Here is an 8564-nt window from a genome sequence, read left to right on the forward strand (position 1 = left end):
ATTGACTACCAAGTTTAAAGAGTGTGCATTGCAGGGCACAAAAAAGGCACATGGGTTTATGTCCAGGACTCTCTTTTGTATGCCATTTTCTTTGCCTTTTATGTTACTCTCATTATCATAACCTTAACCACGCAGATTTTCAATTGGTAATCCCATTTGCTCAAGCTGTCCAAGAAGAGTTTCTGTCATAAAGGCACCTGTAGTCTCCTCTATTGGAACAAATCCCAAGAAATGTTCTCTTATGATAACCTCAGGCTCAGACATCTCATTATCTGATGGTTTGATTACATCAACATATCAATCAATCAATCTTTATTGTTACAGTCATAGACCCAAAACATACAAATAAAATACAATAACTATCCTAGTGGAACTATAATACAATATACAATATTACAAAAAGGCAGCAGGTCCGTCGGGAGGGGAGAATTCCCCCCGTATAGATTGGGCAGCAAAGATAAATTTGGCAACAGATAAAGTGAGATCTCTATTTGAGGCTAACAGATGAGGAAGTAAAGCGTCGAGCGGCTTATGTGAAAACTTTTTTGTGATAGGAGCTATGTATTTAAGACGTTCAATAATGTATAATGGGCAGTCAAAAAGAACATGAGAAAGGGTTTCAATGACTTGTGCATTGCAGGGGCACAGTCTATTTTCATACGGTAGGCCCCGAAATCTCCCTTCTAATAGTGCAGAAGTCAAACAATTAAATCTAGCCTTAGTGAAGGCTAGTCAGTATTTAGGGACAGTAAGGAAATCCAAGTAAGGAGTACGGATGAGTGGCACAAAAGTCAAACCGAAGTGGATAGGAGAGCATATTGAAGTAGCTGCCGTAATTGAGCGTTGGAGATCTATATCTCTAAGCCGGGCCAGAATAGAGTATCTGGCTGCCTTTGGAGCTTGAGATGATAGATACTCCAAGGAAAAACCAATCTTTGCGAGTTGAGTGGTAAACGTTTTTGCCCATAGGGAAGAAAAGGGATCCTCCCATAGAAGTGGAGGGTAGCCAGAAGAATGTTCATATGACAATTTAGTCCAGTAATTTAAAGCTATTAATCACGCTTGGGCCTCAAGCGAGATTTGGCCAGATTCCAGTCTAAGGGCTGCGGATGGAACACATCTTGGGACACCAAAGATTTGTCGAAGGAAAATTGAAAGTACAACCTCTACAGAAGAATTAAAGGCACGGATCCATAATGGGACTCCATATAAAAGTTGGGGTATTATTTTAGACCTAAAAACCTGTAAAGCTGCCGGGATATATTGTCCTCCTTTTATAAAAAAATAACGTAAAATGCCCTTTGCTGAGTTCCGAGAAGTTGTAATAGCAGCTCGAATATGGGGGACCCAAGAGAGTGATGAATGAAACAATATGCCTAAATACTTAAATTGCGTAACCTGAGCAATTTGGTGGGTATTAATCGTCCATTCAGAAACTGAAGAGCACTTAGAAAAAACTAATTTTTTTGTTTTGGAAAAGTTTCTAGTCAGGTCATTGTCTTGACAGTATAACATAAAGGCTCGGAATAGACGTTTTAAACCTACTTTAGTTAAGGATAGTAGGGCAGCATCATCTGCATATAACAGTAGGGGGCAATGATGACTCGCTAGTTTGGGGGAATGAAAGTCTGGTGAATGGCACCTAGTTGATAAATCATTCATGAAAAGATTAAATAGGAGAGGGGCTAAAATACAGCCTTGTCTAACTCCTTTTGTTGTAGAAATGGAGTTTGTTAGACCCCCCTCACGGTCACATCTGACACGGAAAGAAGTGTGCTGATGCAATCGGATAATTAGAAAGAGAAGTCTTTTGTCAATTGTGGTATTTACACGTTTTGCCCATAATTTCTCTCTAGGAATAGAATCGAATGCAGATTTTAAATCCACAAAAGCAACATAGAGGCCATTACCCCAACGATTCCTATATTTTTCAGCTAAATGATTTAAGATTATGCATTGATCAATCACAGAACTACCTTTCCTGAAACCCGCCTGCTCCCAACCCAGGATGTTTTCCTCTTCTAGCCATGTAGAAAGTCTCCCTTTCAAGTAGCTGGCATAAAGTTTTCCAATTACAGAGAGAAGACTAATTGGTCTATAATTGGCAGGATCTTCTCTGATCCCTTTCTTAAATATGGGAATAACTATGGCTTCAAGCCAAGACTCAGAGGGGTATCCAACTTTATTTATCATTGTAAACATGTTGGCTAACACGGGAGCCCACCAGGCTTGATGTACTTTCAACAGTTCAGGGGGTATGTTATCAAAACCTGGCGCTTTACCCGATTTTAATCTGTCAATCAAATCAATTATTTCCTTTTGGGTAACAGGTGACCAATCCGGGAGAATGTTTGTTTAAGGGAAGGAAAAATATGGCCTGTGCCCTCATAGCTGTCAGTAAAATATTGTTCCCACACATGGGGAGAGATGTTACATGGGGCAGGGTTTGGTGGTCTCATAGCTCCAGTAACAAGTTTCCAAAAGATTTTCGAATTTTTATTTCTGGAGGCTTGTATTAAGGCCTTCCACCCCTCCTGAACAGCCTGCCTTTTTTTGGCGGCTATCATTTTTTTATATTTCCTTTTAATGACAAAATATTCTGAGGGAAGAGTATTGGCATTATGAAGACGATATTGTAGATAGGACTGCCTTAGTTGTCTCTTGACAGCTAGACAGTCCTTGTCGAACCATTTAGAGGTATCTGTTCTGTGGGTTGCCCTATTGGAGGAAAAATTGGGTACTAAGTTCATGTTTAAAGTTGAGATCAAAGTAGCATAATCAGTTAATATAGAGTGGGGGTTTGTAGCTTTCGCTATTCGTTCCTGTAGGGCCAATCCAAGAGGGGAGGTAAAATTTTTTGCCACATTTGAAGCTATAGTAGGGCACCAAATAGTTCTTTTATGTGTGAAATATTCTGAGTTGGCCAATGGGTTGTACTCTAGCTCCACATGTCCCCTTTCTGGTAGTTGTATAGAAAGGTTTAAAGGGAGGTGATCGCTGTCCTGTCTATTGCCTACCCTAAACTTTGGTGATAGATTGAGTAAATGATATGAAATTAAGGCGTAATCGATGACACTGCTCCCTCGGCCAGAGATATAAGTGTATTTTGCACATGGATCAAGCCCACAGAGGCCGTTCAACATTATAAGATTATGAGTGCTAATTAAACGTGTTAGGCAGATGCCTCCATAGTTAATCTTAATATCCTTTGAGACCCTAACGTGGGAAGAGGCATAATGGGCATTGTCCTCTCCCTCCCAGAGATTTGATGCAATTAATGCATCGTTGTTGGGACCGGTCCTAGCGTTAAAGTCACCCATGATAATAAAAAAGGCTTTAGGAAATAAGACCTCAAGTTCTATTAAGTAATTTTCTAATTCTTCCCAATCTTGAGTAGTTAATTTCCTAGAAGGATGAGGGGGAATATAGACATTGATTAACAAAAATTATATAGTGTTATAGGACAATAAGACTCCCATAGCAATGTTTTTACATGGGTGAAGATTTTTAAAATGGGCTGACAGTGTAGTAGAAATCAATAGTGCCACACCCCCTTTTGCTCTACCCTTTGATTTAGCTAGAGAGTAAACCACAGGTAGGCAAATAATGGGAAAACCATCCAATATTAAATTTTGAGAGCACCATGTCTTGTGAAGAAAAATTAAATCAAATTTGTTCAGGTAAGCAATCATATCTAAGTTCTTTTGTTTAGCCGTCCAACCTGCTATATTCCAAGATAAGAGATGTAACGCATGCTTCGATACAGTTGTAACAGTCCGGCATAGCTCAGAAGCTGTTATAATTGGGACTGATAAATTTTCATATAGTGAATTTGTTTGGGGAGAGGAATGTCATTTTAGCTCAGTAATCTGGTTTAGTGACCCTGTAACATCCATAAGAACTGCACCTGGTTTAGTGGGGCGTACAGGAAATTGAGAGACACATTTATCTGGCTGTGGGGTGGATTGTTGCCGGGTCGGAGAGGCCAGTTCCCCAAGATCCAGAAATCTTGACTTTATCCAATCCTCTCCTCCCTGGAGCAGTTTGTTTAGTTGGCTGTGACTGGGGTCCTTAGGGGAGACTGTATGAAGTTTTAGCTGCTTTGGAGGCGTACTCGCATTGAGATTACTAATACGATGTTCTTTCGTTTGAGACATTATTGGTTTCAAGTCTTCAAGGCGATGTATTAGATGATATAGTTTGTCAATAATCATTGATCTCTCAGCCTCTGGTAGATGGGAATATATTTCCGTTAATTGCAGTTCCTCAGGCTCCAGTTCCATTATAAAAGCTGACGTCACTTGGGAATCGCTAAATAGAGTTCGAGAACGCACTGGCTGAACAAAATTCTGCTGTTGGAAGTCCCTCTGATTAACCTCTATTGAGGACGCCTCTAACTCAACATCAGTCGATCTAGGAGGTTTTGGTTGATAGCTTACCAACGGTGTTGGTAATACATTGTTAGTATAGTAACATTGTATGATTAAGCCCCGTTCCTTTAACTTCCCTCTTGCATGAAAAATCTGATTAGCAATGTTCGATGAATGAAAAGTAATAATCAACCGCCAGTCACCAGGCTTAAAGGATATATTTGTCATAAATTTAATGTAGTTAATACGATGAGTTTCAGAAAACAGAAGACCAAAACAGGAGTCCAAGAATGGAATGCTCGGAAAAGGAGACCGACGTCCATGAGTCCTCAGGTGGTACATGATTACTAGCTTTTCTGGCTGTAATACTAGATTCCATGGTTCTGGTTTCTTGAGGATTAGGGATTTGGTGGAAAATGTCCTATCGTCCGAAAATGGCGACTGCTGAGGGGCAGTTTCTCCTATTTTCTCTTTAGTAGAATCGAATGTAAGGGCAAGGCTCTTTTTATTTGGAGATAAGTATTTTTTTTTTGTTGAAGTCCAATGCCCTCTTTTATAGAGGGTTGTTCCTTTGTATTAACTTCCAACTTATGGGCGTCCAGTATTTTAAACAGGGGCTTGAAGTTCATTTTCCTTAGGGAACTACACTTAGATTTAGAGTTCTTGATGTTCTTTGGTTTTTTCTGATTTTGATTTAACCGAATATGTTTCTTCAAAGTCCTAGAGTTACGCTTGTTAACTCCCCCTGAAGACAATTTTGGATGCTCATGAGCAGATGGTATTGATCCCAGAGACCCCTGTTCACTATTATAATTGTGCAATTGCAGTCCCAACGCCTGGACCAGTGTGTTAAGCAGATTGTTTGTTATTGCTATATAGTTTTTAACAGAATACAGTTCGTTGAACAAAAGTTCCTTCCAGTCCAGGCAAGAAGCCGTTGGAGCATTAGTGGTTAAATGATTTATGCCATTCTCCTCTGTTCTCTCTTCAAGGGGAGGAGTTTGTTGCCCCTGAGATTCTTGGTATGAGTCTATAGTAATTAACTCCGTGGGGGGGCATTGCTTGTTAATATTGTTTGATTTGGTGTATTTATAGTACAATTAAAGCCGGCATCTTCCAATTCCTCAGCCAGACTTTTAGCTCTTGTAGAGGCAACATATGGATTTAATAAAAAGGGACGGTCTAACGACCAGTCATGAAGAATTTCTGGCAAAAGTTGGGAATTCAAAGCAACTTGAGTCCGTGCTGAAGATTTCCCAGAGTCATGTAAGTATGGGAAAAAGTTTGTAATTTTTGTTTGAAGGTTACTTGCCATATCATCACCCTCAAAAAAGATATTCCCAACTCCTGGGATCCCTTTCCAGTTAGGACTGTCTGCACAGAGTGGAGTTGAAACTGTGTCTGCAGTAATTCTTCCTCTTAAACTCTGCATAAAACCATTTAAGCATGTAGCCTTTTGGCTCTACGCCTGGAGGAATTCTTTCGTCAGTATAGTCTCATTAAGGAGAGTATTTTATAGCCAGAGATTTATGGCATTCAGCTCCTTCGGCACAGAACCGAAAGTATTTTACGAACGTCAAACACAGCAAATGGAAGGAGCTTTATTGCCAGATTATCAGCTTCCGCTCGTGTATCTCAGCAATTAAAATTCCGTTTAAAATATAAAAATGTAAAAATAACATAAAATAGAGTAAAAAATTAAAAGAAACAAGAGCGAAACAGGAGCAGAAGTAGACACGTCTTACTGGAAGCAGTCCCTACATCAACATAACGTACAATCATTGTCATTTGTTCAATATGACTAACATCAGGTGTGCAGTCCAGAATAATTGAGTAGTATTATATTCCATACCACTGTTGTGGTATTTATCTTAAAATAAAAAATATAAATTGACAGTTGCATTTTTACAAGGGTTAAAAAAACTAATCTATATAAAATTGTGCCCCTCAAAGGTCAATACTGCGCCCCTCTGAGGTCTGCGCCCTAGGCAGCTGCCTAGTTGGCCTAATGATAGCACCAGCCCTGAGTCTGTATGTGTGTGTGTGTGTGTGTGTGAGAGAGAGAGAGAGAGAGAGAGAGAGTCTGTGAGTGTGAGTGCGTGTGCGTGCTCGGGAGAGAGAGGGAGAGGGAGAGGGAGAGGGAGAGAGAGAGAGAGAGAGAGAGAGAGAGAGAGAGAGAGAGAGAGAGAGAGAGAGGCAGAGAGAGAGAGGCAGAGAGAGAGAGGCAGAGAGAGTGATAAGCAGAGAGAGGCAGAGAGAGATCCTGGACCAACTTTGACTTATGTTCTGGCTAAATTCCCTTTTCTCCTCCCTGTTAGTTCTTGCCACTATCCTTCAGGATGAAACTTTGAGTGGAGAACCATGATAGATGAGATCATATGCTCATCACACACCAGTCAACACTAAGTGGTGACCCAATTTCTGGTCCAATTCTGCTCTTTTGAGTACTAGGAAGGTTTTTTCGCCATCACCTCCTTAAGGAGAAAGAGTGGCATGGAGAATCATGGGTGAGACCATATGCTCCTCACACACTAGTTACCACTAGACAAAGGCTTTCCTCAGTTCCCCCTTCTCCCTAGCATGAATCAAATGGCCCTTCTCCCTTGCATGAATAAAGTGTGAAGGTGGGAAGCTCCTATGTTGCAAGGTCATCAGTAAAAAATAAAATCAAAAGTAAGAACTCACAAGAAGTATTTAGAAAAGGAAGAAAAAGTGTTTATATGTCTACCTCTTCCAAACATGGGGAACCCATGGATCTCCTGATGTTGCTGAACTATGACTCCCATCATCCCTAGCATTGTTCATGCTGGATGGGGCTAAAGGGACTTAGAGTTTAACTACATTTGGAGGCCCAAAAGTTCCCTATCCCTGACCTACAGAGGATGAAAAAAAAATCTAGGCAGGTTCCAAGCTTGTGGAAGCTCAACAACCTTGAAGCACAGCATTCTTTCCAGGCAAAATAGCTGACCATCGTCTAGGGAAAAAGGGTTCCTGTTTGTGTCCTTAACAAAGCTCCTATTATCTGGTAACCATCCTTAATAAATTACTCTCCTTATTCTTCCTTCGGGATATTGCTTTTAAAATGTTAGGGATCACTCATTTCCTTTCATGGTACAGCTTGAGGACGTTGACAAGGTCCTTGAACAGGTTCATGCAACCACTTCTGTGCTGGATCCTTACCCTTCTTGGCTAATAAAAGCTAGCAGGGATGGAACAGCCGGCTGGGCCAGGGAAGTGATTAATGCCTCTCTGCGAGAGGGGGTGGTCCCTGGCTGCCTGAAAGAGGCAGTAGTGAGACCACACCTGAAGAGACCCTCCCTGGACCCAGAAAATCTTAATAACTATAGGCCGGTAGCAAATGTTCCATTCCTGGGCAAGGTCCTTGAATGAGTGGTTGCGGGCCAGCTCCAGACACTCTTGGATGATGAGACCGATTATCTGGATCCATTTCAGTTGGGTTTCAAGCCTGGTTTTGGCACAGAAAGCCCTGTATGATGACCTTTGTCAGGAGAGAGACAGGGGGAGTGTGACTCTGTTGATTCTCCTTGATCTCTCAGCGGCTTTCAATACCATCGACCATGGTATCCTTCTGGGAAGACTGGCTGAGCTGGGAGTGGGAGGGACTGCATGGCGGTGGTTCCACTCCTACTTGGCAGGTCGGCTCCAGAAGGTGGTGCTTGTGGAACATTGCTTGGCACCCTGGACTCTCCAGTATGGGATTCCACAGGGGTCAGTTCTGTCCCCCATGCTGTTCAACATCTACATGAAACCATTGGGTTTGCTCATCCGGAGCTTTGGAGTGCGTTGCCATCAGTATGCTGACATACAGCTCTATTTCTCCTTTTCATCTTCTTCAGGTGAGGCTGTCAATGTGCTGAACCGGTGCCTGGCTGCGACAATGGACTGGATGAGGGCTAATAAACTGAGGCTCAATCCAGACAAGACTGAGATGCTGCTAGTGGGTGGTTCTTCTGACCGGATGGTGGATGTCCAACCTGTCCTGGATGGGGTTGCACTCCCCCTGAAGGAGCAGGTTTGTAGCTTGGGGTTCTCCTAGAACCATCTCTGTCACTTGAGGCTCAGGTAGCCTCAGTGGCAAGGCATGCCTTCTACCAACTTCGGTTGGTGGCCCAGCTGCGCCCCTATCTGGACAGGGATAACCTGGCTTCAGTTGTCCATGCTCTGGTAATCTCC

The sequence above is a fragment of the Rhineura floridana genome, chromosome 6 (genome assembly GCF_030035675.1).
Source record: "Rhineura floridana isolate rRhiFlo1 chromosome 6, rRhiFlo1.hap2, whole genome shotgun sequence".
Taxonomy (NCBI): Eukaryota; Metazoa; Chordata; class Lepidosauria; order Squamata; family Rhineuridae; genus Rhineura; species Rhineura floridana.